General features: G+C 48.5%; 2 protein-coding genes and 1 long non-coding RNA gene across 3 annotated transcripts in view; 1 reads left to right on the forward strand and 2 right to left on the reverse strand.

Moving 5' to 3' along the window:
- The window catches only part of LOC146809536 (uncharacterized), a 70,349-nt gene extending 59,707 nt beyond the window's left edge, over positions 1-10,642 (reverse strand). Inside the window, exons 1-2 of the mRNA XM_085616364.1 lie at positions 10,620-10,642; positions 10,396-10,441 (exon numbers count right to left, since the gene is read on the reverse strand). The gene's annotated coding sequence lies outside the window, so the exon portion shown is untranslated. The remainder of the gene's footprint in view (positions 1-10,395; positions 10,442-10,619) is intronic.
- Positions 1-17,299, forward strand: part of LOC146809534 (transmembrane channel-like protein 7) — a 344,379-nt gene that overhangs the window by 321,979 nt on the left and 5,101 nt on the right. The window lies entirely within an intron of this gene.
- LOC146809535 (uncharacterized) overlaps positions 1-17,299 on the reverse strand; it is a 314,763-nt gene that overhangs the window by 200,331 nt on the left and 97,133 nt on the right. The gene's annotated exons all lie outside the window — the stretch shown is intronic.

The following is a 17,299-nucleotide window of genomic DNA, read 5'->3' on the forward strand; positions in this document are numbered from 1 at the left end:
AATGACCCTTTTTTTGGCAAAGTGACTAGCTGTAGATTTTGTACCCTAGCCCTGCCGGCACCTAGGGAAACCTAGCAAACCTATACATTTCTGAAAACTAGACACCCAGGGGAATCCAGGATGGGGTGACTTGACTGCCTCCCACCATGGTCTGTTACCCAGAATCCCTTGCAAACGTAAAAAATTGACAAAAAAAACACATTTTCCCCACATTTCTGTGATGGAAAGTTCTGGAATCTGCGTGGATCCACAAATTTCCACCCACCCCGCGTTCCCCAAAGTCCTACGAGAAAAATGGTACCTCACTTGTGCGGGTCGGCCTAGTGCCCGCGACAGGAAACGGCGCAAAACGCAACGTGGTTTTGGAGTGAAAAATGACCCTTTTTTTGGCAAAGTGACTAGCTGTAGATTTTGTACCCTAGCCCTGCCGGCACCTAGGGAAACCTAGCAAACCTATACATTTCTGAAAACTAGACACCCAGGGGAATCCAGGATGGGGTGACTTGACTGCCTCCCACCATGGTCTGTTACCCAGAATCCCTTGCAAACGTAAAAAATTGACAAAAAAAACACATTTTCCCCACATTTCTGTGATGGAAAGTTCTGGAATCTGCGTGGATCCACAAATTTCCACCCACCCCGCGTTCCCCAAAGTCCTACGAGAAAAATGGTACCTCACTTGTGCGGGTCGGCCTAGTGCCCGCGACAGGAAACGGCGCAAAACGCAACGTGGTTTTGGAGTGAAAAATGACCCTTTTTTTGGCAAAGTGACTAGCTGTAGATTTTGTACCCTAGCCCTGCCGGCACCTAGGGAAACCTAGCAAACCTATACATTTCTGAAAACTAGACACCCAGGGGAATCCAGGATGGGGTGACTTGACTGCCTCCCACCATGGTCTGTTACCCAGAATCCCTTGCAAACGTAAAAAATTAAAAAAAAAAACACATTTTCCCCACATTTCTGTGATGGAAAGTTCTGGAATCTGCGTGGATCCACAAATTTCCACCCACCCCGCGTTCCCCAAAGTCCTACGAGAAAAATGGTACCTCACTTGTGCGGGTCAGCCTAGTGCCCGCGACAGGAAACGGCGCAAAACGCAAAGTGGTTTTGGAGTGAAAAATGACCCTTTTTTTGGCAAAGTGACTAGCTGTAGATTTTGTACCCTAGCCCTGCCGGCACCTAGGGAAACCTACCAAACCTATACATTTCTGAAAACTAGACACCCGGCGGTTTCCAGGGAGGTATGGCTTGCGTGGATCCCCCAACGTTTCCTTACCCAGAATCCCCTGCAAACCTCAATTTTTGCTCAAAAAATCACTTTTTTCACACATTTTGGGGTGGGAAAGTAGTGGCATCACCGGGCTCACACAAATTTACCACCACCCAGCGTTCCCCCAGGTCTCCCGGTAAAAATGGTGCCTCACTTGTGTGGGAGGCCCAAGTACCCGCGGCAGGCAAGGGCCCCAAACGTAGTGAGGCGACCTCAAGATGGCCTATCGCCAAACCACCTGGTTTTGCAAGGGGGGTCACTTTGGTTTTTGGCCCGGTGCGCGGCGGCCATCTAGGGAAACCTACCAAACCCAGGCATTTTTGAAAACTAGACACCCGGCGGCTTCCAGGGAGGTATGGCTTGCGTGGATCCCCCAACGTTTCCTTACCCAGAATCCCCTGCAAACCTCAATTTTTGCTCAAAAAATCACTTTTTTCACACATTTTGGGGTGGGAAAGTAGTGGCATCACCGGGCTCACACAAATTTACCACCACCCAGCGTTCCCCCAGGTCTCCCGGTAAAAATGGTGCCTCACTTGTGTGGGAGGCCCAAGTACCCGCGGCAGGCAAGGGCCCCAAAGGTAGTGAGGCCACCTCAAGATGGCCTATCGCCAAACCACCTGGTTTTGCAAGGGGGGTCACTTTGGTTTTTGGCCCGGTGCGCGGCGGCCATCTAGGGAAACCTACCAAACCCAGGCATTTTTGAAAACTAGACACCCGGCGGCTTCCAGGGAGTTATGGCTTGCGTGGATCCCCCAACGTTTCCTTACCCAGAATCCCCTGCAAACCTCAATTTTTGCTCAAAAAATCACTTTTTTCACACATTTTGGGGTGGGAAAGTAGTGGCATCACCGGGCTCACACAAATTTACCACCACCCAGCGTTCCCCCAGGTCTCCCGGTAAAAATGGTGCCTCACTTGTGTGGGAGGCCCAAGTACCCGCGGCAGGCAAGGGCCCCAAACGTAGTGAGGCGACCTCAAGATGGCCTATCGCCAAACCACCTGGTTTTGCAAGGGGGGTCACTTTGGTTTTTGGCCCGGTGCGCGGCGGCCATCTAGGGAAACCTACCAAACCCAGGCATTTTTGAAAACTAGACACCCGGCGGCTTCCAGGGAGGTATGGCTTGCGTGGATCCCCCAACGTTTCCTTACCCAGAATCCCCTGCAAACCTCAATTTTTGCTCAAAAAATCACTTTTTTCACACATTTTGGGGTGGGAAAGTAGTGGCATCACCGGGCTCACACAAATTTACCACCACCCAGCGTTCCCCCAGGTCTCCCGGTAAAAATGGTGCCTCACTTGTGTGGGAGGCCCAAGTACCCGCGGCAGGCAAGGGCCCCAAAGGTAGTGAGGCCACCTCAAGATGGCCTATCGCCAAACCACCTGGTTTTGCAAGGGGGGTCACTTTGGTTTTTGGCCCGGTGCGCGGCGGCCATCTAGGGAAACCTACCAAACCCAGGCATTTTTGAAAACTAGACACCCGGCGGCTTCCAGGGAGGTATGGCTTGCGTGGATCCCCCAACGTTTCCTTACCCAGAATCCCCTGCAAACCTCAATTTTTGCTCAAAAAATCACTTTTTTCACACATTTTGGGGTGGGAAAGTAGTGGCATCACCGGGCTCACACAAATTTACCACCACCCAGCGTTCCCCCAGGTCTCCCGGTAAAAATGGTGCCTCACTTGTGTGGGAGGCCCAAGTACCCGCGGCAGGCAAGGGCCCCAAAGGTAGTGAGGCCACCTCAAGATGGCCTATCGCCAAACCACCTGGTTTTGCAAGGGGGGTCACTTTGGTTTTTGGCCCGGTGCGCGGCGGCCATCTAGGGAAACCTACCAAACCCAGGCATTTTTGAAAACTAGACACCCGGCGGCTTCCAGGGAGGTATGGCTTGCGTGGATCCCCCAACGTTTCCTTACCCAGAATCCCCTGCAAACCTCAATTTTTGCTCAAAAAATCACTTTTTTCACACATTTTGGGGTGGGAAAGTAGTGGCATCACCGGGCTCACACAAATTTACCACCACCCAGCGTTCCCCCAGGTCTCCCGGTAAAAATGGTGCCTCACTTGTGTGGGAGGCCCAAGTACCCGCGGCAGGCAAGGGCCCCAAACGTAGTGAGGCCACCTCAAGATGGCCTATCGCCAAACCACCTGGTTTTGCAAGGGGGGTCACTTTGGTTTTTGGCCCGGTGCGCGGCGGCCATCTAGGGAAACCTACCAAACCCAGGCATTTTTGAAAACTAGACACCCGGCGGCTTCCAGGGAGGTATGGCTTGCGTGGATCCCCCAACGTTTCCTTACCCAGAATCCCCTGCAAACCTCAATTTTTGCTCAAAAAATCACTTTTTTCACACATTTTGGGGTGGGAAAGTAGTGGCATCACCGGGCTCACACAAATTTACCACCACCCAGCGTTCCCCCAGGTCTCCCGGTAAAAATGGTGCCTCACTTGTGTGGGAGGCCCAAGTACCCGCGGCAGGCCAGGACAACAAACGTAGTGAGGCGACCTTTGGGATAGGCAATGTTGATGTTGCCTCACTACGTTTGGGGCCCTTGCCTGCCGCGGGTACTTGGGCCTCCCACACAAGTGAGGCACCATTTTTACCAAAGACCTGGGGGAACGCTGGGTGGTGGTAAATTTGTGTGAGCCCGGTGATGCCACTACTTTCCCACCCCAAAATGTGTGAAAAAAGTGATTTTTTGAGCAAAAATTGAGGTTTGCAGGGGATTCTGGGTAAGGAAACGTTGGGGGATCCACGCAAGCCATACCTCCCTGGAAGCCGCCGGGTGTCTAGTTTTCAAAAATGCCTGGGTTTGGTAGGTTTCCCTAGATGGCCGCCGCGCACCGGGCCAAAAACCAAAGTGACCCCCCATGCAAAACCAGGTGGTTTGGCGATAGGCCATCTTGAGGTGGCCTCACTACCTTTGGGGCCCTTGCCTGCCGCGGGTACTTGGGCCTCCCACACAAGTGAGGCACCATTTTTACCGGGAGACCTGGGGGAACGCTGGGTGGTGGTAAATTTGTGTGAGCCCGGTGATGCCACTACTTTCCCACCCCAAAATGTGTGAAAAAAGTGATTTTTTGGGCAAAAATTGAGGTTTGCAGGGGATTCTGGGTAAGGAAACGTTGGGGGATCCACGCAAGCCATACCTCCCTGGAAGCCGCCGGGTGTCTAGTTTTCAAAAATGCCTGGGTTTGGTAGGTTTCCCTAGATGGCCGCCGCGCACCGGGCCAAAAACCAAAGTGACCCCCCATGCAAAACCAGGTGGTTTGGCGATAGGCCATCTTGAGGTGGCCTCACTACCTTTGGGGCCCTTGCCTGCCGCGGGTACTTGGGCCTCCCACACAAGTGAGGCACCATTTTTACCGGGAGACCTGGGGGAACGCTGGGTGGTGGTAAATTTGTGTGAGCCCGGTGATGCCACTACTTTCCCACCCCAAAATGTGTGAAAAAAGTGATTTTTTGAGCAAAAATTGAGGTTTGCAGGGGATTCTGGGTAAGGAAACGTTGGGGGATCCACGCAAGCCATACCTCCCTGGAAGCCGCCGGGTGTCTAGTTTTCAAAAATGCCTGGGTTTGGTAGGTTTCCCTAGATGGCCACCGCGCACCGGGCCAAAAACCAAAGTGACCCCCCATGCAAAACCAGGTGGTTTGGCGATAGGCCATCTTGAGGTGGCCTCACTACCTTTGGGGCCCTTGCCTGCCGCGGGTACTTGGGCCTCCCACACAAGTGAGGCACCATTTTTACCGGGAGACCTGGGGGAACGCTGGGTGGTGGTAAATTTGTGTGAGCCCGGTGATGCCACTACTTTCCCACCCCAAAATGAGTGAAAAAAGTGATTTTTTGGGCAAAAATTGAGGTTTGCAGGGGATTCTGGGTAAGGAAACGTTGGGGGATCCACGCAAGCCATACCTCCCTGGAAGCCGCCGGGTGTCTAGTTTTCAAAAATGCCTGGGTTTGGTAGGTTTCCCTAGATGGCCGCCGCGCACCGGGCCAAAAACCAAAGTGACCCCCCTTGCAAAACCAGGTGGTTTGGCGATAGGCCATCTTGAGGTGGCCTCACTACCTTTGGGGCCCTTGCCTGCCGCGGGTACTTGGGCCTCCCACACAAGTGAGGCACCATTTTTACCGGGAGACCTGGGGGAACGCTGGGTGGTGGTAAATTTGTGTGAGCCCGGTGATGCCACTACTTTCCCACCCCAAAATGTGTGAAAAAAGTGATTTTTTGAGCAAAAATTGAGGTTTGCAGGGGATTCTGGGTAAGGAAACGTTGGGGGATCCATGCAAGCCATACCTCCCTGGAAGCCGCCGGGTGTCTAGTTTTCAAAAATGCCTGGGTTTGGTAGGTTTCCCTAGATGGCCGCCGCGCACCGGGCCAAAAACCAAAGTGACCCCCCTTGCAAAACCAGGTGGTTTGGCGATAGGCCATCTTGAGGTGGCCTCACTACGTTTGGGGCCCTTGCCTGCCGCGGGTACTTGGGCCTCCCACACAAGTGAGGCACCATTTTTACCGGGAGACCTGGGGGAACGCTGGGGGGTGGTAAATTTGTGTGAGCCCGGTGATGCCACTACTTTCCCACCCCAAAATGTGTGAAAAAAGTGATTTTTTGAGCAAAAATTGAGGTTTGCAGGGGATTCTGGGTAAGGAAACGTTGGGGGATCCACGCAAGCCATACCTCCCTGGAAGCCGCCGGGTGTCTAGTTTTCAAAAATGCCTGGGTTTGGTAGGTTTCCCTAGATGGCCGCCGCGCACCGGGCCAAAAACCAAAGTGACCCCCCTTGCAAAACCAGGTGGTTTGGCGATAGGCCATCTTGAGGTGGCCTCACTACGTTTGGGGCCCTTGCCTGCCGCGGGTACTTGGGCCTCCCACACAAGTGAGGCACCATTTTTACCGGGAGACCTGGGGGAACGCTGGGTGGTGGTAAATTTGTGTGAGCCCGGTGATGCCACTACTTTCCCACCCCAAAATGTGTGAAAAAAGTGATTTTTTGGGCAAAAATTGAGGTTTGCAGGGGATTCTGGGTAAGGAAACGTTGGGGGATCCACGCAAGCCATACCTCCCTGGAAGCCGCCGGGTGTCTAGTTTTCAAAAATGCCTGGGTTTGGTAGGTTTCCCTAGATGGCCGCCGAGCCCTGGGCAAAAAACAAAAGTAACCCCCCTTGCATAACCAGATTACCTATTGTTACTACAGCGTGAGAATTTAGGAATAATACTGCAAAGAAAATGTGGCAGACAATTTGAGGTTTACAGGACAATGGGGATAAAAAATATTTTTCAAATCACTAGAGAGACATCACCATGAACTCCCAAAGGTTTTCGACAATATCTACAGTTGGTGGGTTATTCTTACATGGAAAGTGTACCTTGGCAGAGAAACAAAAAAAAAAGATTCCTGCACAACCATCTATTCCTCAAACACACACACATACTGGTTGGATTTGGCACGAGGGCAAGTCATGGTTCAGTGTATTAAATTTTATTAACAAGAGATTTCACAAATATGAAATGCACTGTCAATAATTAAATTCACAAAAAACCAAACCAATGACTTGCAGCTCGTGAGCTGTAAAGCCACGTCAAGGCACCAACCGCTTTACAGGCCATTCACACACCTTTCATACGTGATACAAACAAGACCATTCGCACCACCAGGTACAAAAGCAACACAGTACAAAAATCACCAAAAAGGGACAAGGTACACCCTGCTTCAAAAAAACAAATATTACTGCACAGTCATCTAACCCGCAAGCACACGCACATACTGGTTGGATTTGGCACGAGGGTGAGTGATGGTTCAGTAGATAAAATTGTATTACCAAGTGATTTCACAAAAAATGAAATGCACTGGTAATAATTGAAAGGGCAAGAAACTGAACCATTGACTCACAGCTCGTGAGCTGTAAAGCCACGACAAGGCACCAACCTCTTTACAGGCCATTCATACACCTTTCATACGTGTGAGACATACAAAACCATTCACACCGCCAGCCGCGGGCCCATCACATAACAAAACTCACACCGGCACACAGCGCCATTCAAGGGCCCATCACTTTCACACGCCCACAATCCAGACACAGCAACTACACAGGCAGAAGGATTGCGTGGAGTGGCACTCAGCTAGCAGTGTGTGTAGTGACCAGCAGAAAGTCACTACTCACACACAGCCAGCCAAGCACCGGTCGACACACACCGCTAGCCAAACGCCAGTCCACGCACACCGCTAGCCAAGCGCCAGTCCAGGCACACCACCATCCAATCGCCAGTCCAGGCACACCGGCAGCCAATCGCCAATCCACCTACACCGCCAGCCAAGCTCCAGTCCACGGACACCACCAGACAAGCACCATTCCACACACACCGCCAGCCAAGCTCCAGTCCACACACACCACCAGACAAGCTCCAGTCCACGGACACCACCAGCCAAGCTCCAGTCCACGGACACCACCAGCCAAACACCAGTCCGCACACACCACCAGTCCACACACACTGCCAGCCAAGAACCAGTCCACGCACAGCGCCAGCCAAGCACCATTCCACGCACACCACCAGCCAAGCACCATTCCACGCACACCGCCAGCCAAGCACCATTCCACGCACACCACCAGCCACGCACACCACCAGCCACGCACCAGTCCACGCACACCGCCAGTCCATGCACACCGCCAGTCCACGCACACCGTCAGCCAAGCACCATTCCACGCACACCACCAACCAAGTGCCAGTCCACACACACCAACAGCCAAGCGCAAGCCTACACACACCGCCATCACATTTTGGATTTTTTTAGAAAAAAATAAAAACACAAACAAATTGCAAATAGATAAAAATCTTCTAACAGAAAATCAGCAACTAAATACATTGCACTAACACCAACATTGAAACAGAATCAAATTATCCAAAGAATACAGACCAGCCAGTTCACTTTACCACTCAAGAATCCTCCCAAAATTTTTTTCGCGTGTGGTACGCTCTAAAACAAGCAGAGAGACACAGTGCAGGATGAGAGGGACAATCGGGGCAGTACATACGACACTCCTTCCGCGTACCTCTTCGCCAACAGACTCTACATCTCCTACTGGGAAAATCTTTTGCGGGTGTGGGAGGAATGTGATCTGGAAAGTGGCGTTCTTTCAATCTAGCAACATCCTCCACCAGTCCAACTCTAGGAACACTTGCCTGTTCCACTACAACAAGGCTGCCTATTACAGACTCCTGAAACTTAACAAAAGTCATCGTTGACTCAGGGCAAGAATCCTGGAACACAACAAAAGCATTAAACATTGCCAAGTGGAAAAGATGGATAGCCAACTTCTTGTACCAAATGTAAGCCTTACGAAGAGCAGTGTAAGGTTCCAACCTCTGATCTACTCTGTCAACACCACCCATGTACCTATTATAGTCTAAAACACATACAGGTTTGCGCGCTTCAGCGACCTGACCCCAAACAGTCACAGGTGCAGTGCTTTCATCATGGATGGAAGTCAGCATGTAGACATCTCTCCTGTCTGTAAACTTCACAGCAAGAAGCTCCTGGCAACGCAACGCACTGCACTGTCCCCGCACAAGCTTTTGACAAACAAGTTCTTTCGGAAAACCTTTACGGTTACAGCGGACTGTGCCACAAGCAAAAGTGTCCACTTTGGCCAATTCCCTGAACAACCGTACACCAGTGTAGAAGTTATCTACATATAAATGGTGGCCTTTGTTAAAAAATCCTCTTCCAAGTTCCCAAACAATTTTCTCAGTCACTCCAAAAGTGGACGGACAACCAGGGAGGTTAAACCTAGATTCCTTACCGGTGTACACCCTGAAATTAGAGACATATCCAGTCCTACTGTCACACAGCATATACAGCTTTATTCCATAGCGCGCCCTCTTACTAGGAATGTATTGCCTAAAAACCAAGCGGCCCTTGAACAACACCAAAGACTCATCCACTGCAATTTCTCTACCAGGGGCATAAATCTCAGAAAATCGATCAACAAAGTGATCAAGGACAGGCCTAATCTTAAAAAGACGGTCACAATCAGGGTGATCTCGTGGCAACGCTAAACCATTATCTACAAAGTGCATCATCCGAAGCAGAAGCAAATACCTGTCACGACTCATGACTGCCGGAAAAATAGACGTTGCCATCAAGGGACTGCTAGACCAATATGAAGCCAATGATGGCTTCCTTAGCAAGCCCATCAAAAAAGTTAAACCCAAGAACTTCTTCATCTCTTCAACATTTGTGGGAGTCCACCGGGTAGCTCTAGAGTGTGGCTTAAGACTGGCACTGTTGTCCCTCAAAAACTGTTCGGCATACAAATTAGTCTGCTCAACAATCTCTGCCAAAAACACATCGTCCATAAACAACTGAAAAAAATTTACAGGCAAAAAGTTCTCGGTATTCACTCTAGACCCTGGAACACCAGTAAACTCAGGAAATTCCGGCTGCACCATGCCAGGGGCAACCCAGAGGTCATCACTTTCAACGGGAAGACTTGCAGCCCCAGCCTGCAGCCCAGATGTCTCTTGCCGCACTACACCAACGGAAAGGCTTGCAGCCCCAGCCTGCAGCCCAGATGCCTCTTGCCGCACTACACCAACGGGAAGCCTTGCAGTCCCAGCCTGCAGCCCAGATGTCTCTTGCCGCACTACACCAACGGGAAGCCTTGCAGTCCCAGCCTGCAGCCCAGATGTCTCTTGCCGCACTACACCAACGGGAAGCCTTGCAGGCGCAGGCTGCAGCCCAGATGCCTCTTGCCGCACTATCGGCACATCAGTCTCCTCCTCTAACACAGGCACTTCATCCGCGCTAAGAGTATCTTCATCATCCGATGACCCCATACGGAGAGAAAACTCACTGCCAGAATCGTCCCCTGCCCCCTCTCCCTCAGAAGCAGAGTCAGTCTCTGACCCAATATCAGAGGAAGACTCAAACAGCAAACCAACAACCTGCTGAGCAGTCATCCTGCGGCTAGCCATTATACCTACTAAGATGGAAGACTGCACAAACAAGTCAACAACAACCAACAATGTGCAAACCAAGTAAGTAAAGAAATGTGTACCTTATATCAATAAGATCAATGTACTCAAAAACTATACAATCCAAAATCAAAAGAGACAGCTACACTCACCAGAAACAAACTCTGCAGTGACACAGCAAAGACCAACGATATCAAACTAGAAAGAAGAAAAAAAAACAAATTACTCACAAGACAACAAAATACACATCATGCACCAATGCAAAAAGTTTTTGAAACTCAAAAACCAAACATACTGCTATTATTACACCATTTGCAAAAAAAAACAGGCAGAGAAATCAAACACATTTGCATTGTACAAAAAAACAGTCTCTTACCAAACTACACAAACAGCAAAACCACCAGAACCAAAATGTCACCGTGAACAGAAGAAAAGCCTTCACCTAGAACAAAAAAGTAAACAAAAAAAACATTACAATTGGAAATCACAAAACATATAACAATAAACATTATAACATGCCATGTCACTACCCAAATGGTCAATCGGTTTGTGTGCCAGGTCAGGCAGAAAACAGCAGGAAAAAAAAGGCTATTCAGTCCCGGGGCAGGTGACCCAAATACATATAACAAATTGCACCCTGGAAGCGAGGGGTCACTTCTATTTCTAATTGAACTAATTCCCTGGTGTCTAGTGGGCTTTTCTGCCTCCAATGGGAGCAGAAACGGCAAAAAAATAAAACCGATCTGCCCACAGAGGGGGCAGAAAAGTCTTCAAAACATTTAGGGGCCCAAGGAAGCGACCCTTGCCCAAGGGGTCGCTTCCTACAATAATATTTATATCCCTGGTGTCTAGTGGGCTTTTCTGCCCCCCCCCAAAGAGCAGAAACGGACAGAAAGACGACCAATCTGCCCCCAGGGGGGGGCAGAAAAGTATTCTAAAAAATTAGGCCGCAAAGGAAGCGACCCTTGCCCAAGGGGTCGCTTCCTACATAAAGAAAAAGACATCCCTGGTGTCTAGTGGGCTTTTCTGCCCCCCCTGGGGGCAGAAACGGGCAGAAAGACGACCGATCTGCCCCCAGGGGGGGCAGAAAAGTCTCCTAATCACTTTACCACCCTAGGAAGCGACCCTTGCCCAAGGGGTCGCTTCCTACATAACGAAATAGACATCCCTGGTGTCTAGTGGGCTTTTCTGCCCCCCCTAGGGGGAGAAACGGGCAGAAAGAAGACCGATCTGCCCCCAGGGGGGGCAGAAAAGTCTTCAAATTATTTGGCCCCCAAAGGAAGCGACCCTTGCCTAAGGGGTCGCTTCCTACATAGCATAACCAATATCCCTGGTGTCTAGTGGGCTTTTCTGCCCCCCCCGGGGGCAGAAACGCGCAGAAAGCGGACCGATCTGCCCCCAGGGGGGGCAGAAAAGACTTCAACAAAATTTGCCCCCAAGGAAGCGACCCTTGCCCAAGGGGTCGCTTCCTACATAGTAGGAACAGCATCCCTGGTGACTAGTGGGCTTTTCTGCCCCCCCCGGGGGCAGAAACGCGCAGAAAGCGGGCCGATCTGCCCCCAGGGGGGGCAGAAAAGACTTTGCAAAATTTTCGTCCCCAAGGAAGCGACCCTTGCCTAAGGGGTCGCTTCCCAAACTCCAAATACAAAATCCCTGGTGTCTAGTGGGGCATCCCTACTCCACGATCGCGACGCTGTGCGCGATCGTGGAGCAGGAATGCCCTGTATTGAGAGATCGGGGGAGAGGAAATACTCTTTCCTCTCCCCCGATGCCTCAATACTAGAGATTTCACCGCCGCGGCCCCCACCAGACGCCAAACACCTACCTCTGCTCCCCTCGGACGCGCTGGAAGAAATGGATTCCAGCGCGTCCAACGCTTCCTGATGACGCCGGCGCGCGCTGTGCGCGCTGACGTCATCAGAAAGCGTGGGGGGGCTCGGGGGGGGTCGGGGGTGGCAGCGGAAGCTCTTCCGCTGCCACCCCCGTAAAGGGGGCCAAGATCGAGGGACAAGGGGGGGAGCGCCAGCGCTTCCCCCGGGGGCTGTCCTCATGACGGAACGGTTCCGTCATGAGCACAGCCCAACCGATGCTCATGACGGAACCGTTCCGTCATGAGCATCGAAGGGGTTAATGGGTGCATGGGTGTCTCAGTGGGTCAATGAGTGGGTGCATACATGTCTGAGTGGGTCTCTGAGTGGGTGCATGAGTGTGTTAGTGGGTTAGTGTCTGATTGGGACTGTGAGTGGGTTCATCAATGTGTGAGTGGGTCTGTGAGTGGATGCATCAATGTGTCAGTGGGTGTGTAAGTCTCTGAGTAGATCTGTGAGTGTGTGCATGAGTGTTTCAGTGGGTTTGTGACTGGGTGCATGTCTGTGAGTAAAAGCGTAATTCTCTGAATAGGTCTGTGAGTGGGCTCATGAGTGTCTGAGTACATCTGTATCTGGGTGCATGACTGTCTGACTGGGTCTGTAATTGGGTGTGTGAATGTCTGAGTGGTTCTGTGAGTGGGTGCTTGAGTGTCTGAGTTGGTCTGTGAGTGGGTGCGTATGTCTCTGAGCGGGTCTGAAAGTGGGTGTCTCAGTGAGTGAGAGTATATATAATATATATATATATATATATATATATATATGTATGTATATATATATATATATATATATATATATATATTATCTACTGGCGGTCGCCAGTAGATAGTTATAGTTAGGATCGTGTTTCCATAGGAAATCTGAAAATTCTATTTTGAATAACTTTGGCGCCGGTTGAGGAATCCTCGCAAAATTTTCAAAACTAATGGGGCGCTCCGCTCAGCTCCTACCCTGAAAGTCTCGGGGTGATTCGTCAAGCGGGGGCCGAGAAAAAAGGGGTGTCCCAAAACACGTTTTCCCCATGCATTTTCCCATGGGACCTTTAGTCGAAGGTACAGTCCGAACGGCTGAACAGAATTACTTGAAATTTGGCAAAGAGGTAGTCCTCAGGTCAAGGAAGTGCCTTTCGCATATATGGAGTCAATCTGTTTAGTATTTCCTGAGAAAATAGCATTTAAAAGCATATAAATATCTATAGCCGCGCACCGTGCGCGCACCGTGTGCGTGCGTAATTCTGATTGGTTGTTACATGTCAGTCAACGTTCGAATCGGTCGAAATCAGGAAGTGTCGGCCGCCATTTTGTTTGTTTTGGGTGCGAGAGTGAAAAAGAGAGGTGGCGAACGTGAAAAGGGGGCAGGGTAGAGAGTTCCTGACCCCCTAGCCTTTGTCATGGGGTCCCTAAAGGACCCCGAAGGGTGAAAAAACATTTTAATTTTTTTTAAAAGATATCGCGAGGTGCGCGCAGCGTGCGCGCACGGTGAAAAAACTTTAAAATAATACATACATAACTTAGCATTTAAAAAACCGTACAAATTCACTTAAAAAACCATAGGTTTCACACACGTTATAGTTAGGAATTAGCATTTAAAAAACCTTGCAAATTCACTTAAAAAACCATAGGTTTCACACATGTTATAGTTAGGTGGACATTTCACTCGTAAAAAACCAATGAAATTCCACCGTTATAGTTAGTTCAGATACCTATAACTCGCGCGACCGCCACTCTATCACAAGGAAGATGTCATCAGTGATGTCATGAGTGATGGGGGTATGCACCGTACATACACGGGTGGGGGTACGACTCGAACGTACACGGGTGTACATACAGGGGGGGGTTCGACACGTACACGGGTGTACATACACGGGAGGGTTCGGCGCGTACTCACGGGGGCTGGGGGGGGTTCGGCGCGTACTCACAGGGGCTGGGGGGGGGGGTACGGCGCGTACCGGGCCCCCTATTCTGGTCGTTTCACGGCGTACTTCGCTTTTCCGGCACTTTTTGGGTGCCGTGAAAATATTGCCGTCCGGACTGCTGTCGGTTCGAATCGTACTTCCTGGGTCGTGAAACGCTGCCTGACAGCGTCCCGACGTGACTTTCGGAGCATTCCTGGATCACATTCGTATGTATATTTTCGTCGGACGGTGTTTTTTACGAATCGTACGGAAATGGTGTTTCCGTGCGAATCGTACTTCCATGTTTGTATAGTTTTACAACCGGGTACGAGTCGGACGGAGAAAACGCTCCGACCGACGGTTCGTACCCGGTTTTTCCAGGATCGTAATCGGCACCCAAATCTTTCTTGAGCACTTTTTACCTCTGCTTGTGAAACATCACCCTGTACCACAATTGTATCCTCTGCAAACAGCTTATTCTGAAAACGTTTCTGTGCAAACCTTCTCTGTACAATCATAGGTTTTTCTTCAAACTCTTTTGGCTTCATTTCCTGTCTAGCACAATATTGACCTCATCCTTCAGATGCCATTCTATCAGCTTTTGCTGTATGTGCACACTGATCTGATCAGAAAATATTAAACCAATAACCAACTGAGTCACAAAAAATTGTATGCTAGTGGCATCAGGACATTCTCTAACACTGTGTTGCTGAACCATTAAACACACACTTTCACAAAACTCATGAACCAAATTTTGTTCCTGTTTTGTTCTTTTAATCTGTACCCAATTAACATATTTTCCTGGCACTCTGCCCTTCAGAAAAGTAATCGCTGCTTCATTTTTCTCAACAACAAGAGAAACTGATGCTGCATTCATGCAAACATTTTTCACTGTCTCCTCACCTGGCCTTTGCACCGCAATTTTAGATTCAAACAATAATTCAGTTTGCATGGCAGTGTCAAAAATCATTTCCAAATTAATACACAACTCCTTTAAAATTTCGATAAATCCATCAACTTGTGGGTACCACAGCATAAGTGTATCTCTCAATTTCGGGGATGTGTTCAGAAATTCTGCAAGGTCACTTTTGTTCCGTGGCACATGAACATGCACTTCTCCCACCATTTCTCTCAATGAGCAAGCAAAAGCTTCTCCCTCATTTTGCTTATTATTTTCCTCAACTAAATCTGGTGGTTTCTTTTTCTTATCCAGTTTCCTTGCTAGGTCTGGTGGTTTCTTTTTCTTATCCAATTTCCTTGCTATGTCTGGTGGTTTCTTTTTCTTCTCATGTTTTCTTGTGCTCTTGTCTCCTAATTTCTCAAATCCATTGCATTTAAAAATATATTTCATTTCTGCAATGTGAAATTGCATTTCTGAAGAACACATTGTCTCATTTGTCTCTTCATTCATATGTACCTTGAAGCTTTTCTGAAATGGAAAACTTCCTGAAACATTCATTTCATATTTTTGAGCCAAATCGGTCAGTCTACCATGTGTAGTTACTGCACATGTATTTGTTTCTTTACTCAGGGAAATTAATTCTTTTTCCTGACACTGGTTCACATTTTTATGATTTAAAAAGCAAGGACTGTTAATTTGTTCATGCTCAAATATTGAATTTAAAACACTAATCTGTTTCTCTTTTTCGGGGTCTGGGTTAATTTGTTCCCCCATGCTTTCTATCTTTTTAATTACTGCTGCTTCCTCAAAGTAGGTTTGAAAAATCCCATCTTCAAATATATTCATTTTATCCTGGGCTGTGGGTGCTGTAAACACAATTTTGTCCCCATCTTTCAATGCTTGGACTGTCTGGGGTAATTTCTGTTCAATAATCTGTGCATTCTGAGTTTCTGAAATAAACCCTGACATATTTACTCCTTCTACAACTCTTTGAACCTTTTGAGTAGGGCCCATATTAATTTGGACAGTCACAATTTGTCTATGCACTGTCTGTGCATCTTCGGCTTGGAGTTTTTTCACTGAATCAGTCACATTTAAAGCAGTAACACCTGGAGGTATCACTGTCAGTGATGAATCAACAGGTAGTGGGTCAATCTGAAGTGTCTGCACATTTCTCTCATTCTGTATTTCTCTCTGTTCAACAGAAACAGTAGCCACTGTAGTACTTACTGTTACACTATTATCAGTATTTTCAATGGGAACCACATAAAGTGGAGGACACTCAGTTAACAATGCATCCATTATTTCATCCCCTGAATCATTATTTATTTGAAGCTTTTTATCATCATTAATTCCCTTCTCCTACATCTGGTGCTTTTCCTTTTTATCCTTACTTACTTTGTCTCTTGCTGCTTTTTCCCACATGCTTAAGGCCTCAAATTGTGCAGCTCTAGATGGTGTCTTTCTTTCACATAACACTTCCCTTAATTTGTCAATAACTTGCAATTCAAAGGTACCATCTTTTGGAAACCTCAAAGGACCCTCTTTTTCAGTAATCCTGCACCATTGGTGAACCCACATACATGAATTTTGCCCCAAATTGGTAGACATAAAATGCACAGGTGTTCCTTCAGGAGCATCACCAACAAAAAATCATTTTTTCACTTTACCTCCAAACAGCTTCTTTAAACCTTTCAACAATTTCATTTCTGCAATATTTTAATGCAATTTATTTTCTCCAATCCTGCCCAATTGACGGTTTCAGTCTGTTTAACTCCTGCTACTGACCCCTTCTTTTTAAACAGGGCTCACTACACACCCACTGTCTCGTCCAGTGCCAGCGTGACCCTTTGGGACGTCAGTTTTCCTCCTGCTACTAGCCCTCCCTTTACAAAATCGTACGGCAATCTTTTTCTTAAGTTCTCTTTTACTCAAAATCTGTTAGTAACGACATAAAAACACAACCATTATCTGTTTTGCTAACCAAAGTATAGTTAATAACCTTTCTTACAAGAATTCCGTCTTTCCTGAGAGCAGCGCTTACCCCTGCCCTACTACGGAATCGTTACTTCCGTTGATAAAGTAGCACATCCCTCTACCTTACCCTTCTAACAAGCATTAGCTAACCGTTTCTCCGGAATTATGACACCCAGTTGGAGACGCTCTGCTCCTGAGAAATAAAACCAGAGTTTCACAATTAACTTGAATGCTATTTCATTCACCCACTTTAATACGGAAAATGTAGTTCATTCACACAGAATTCTGTCTTTCCCAAGAACAGCGAACAGTCTGTCCTACTACAGAATTATTACACTTGTTAATAAAGTAGCACTTCCCTCTACTTTATCCTTCTAGCAAGCTTAGGGAACACCTATTACGTTTCCAGTGATAAGCGT

The sequence above is a fragment of the Triturus cristatus genome, chromosome 7 (assembly GCF_964204655.1).
Source record: "Triturus cristatus chromosome 7, aTriCri1.1, whole genome shotgun sequence".
Classification (NCBI taxonomy): domain Eukaryota; kingdom Metazoa; phylum Chordata; class Amphibia; order Caudata; family Salamandridae; genus Triturus; species Triturus cristatus.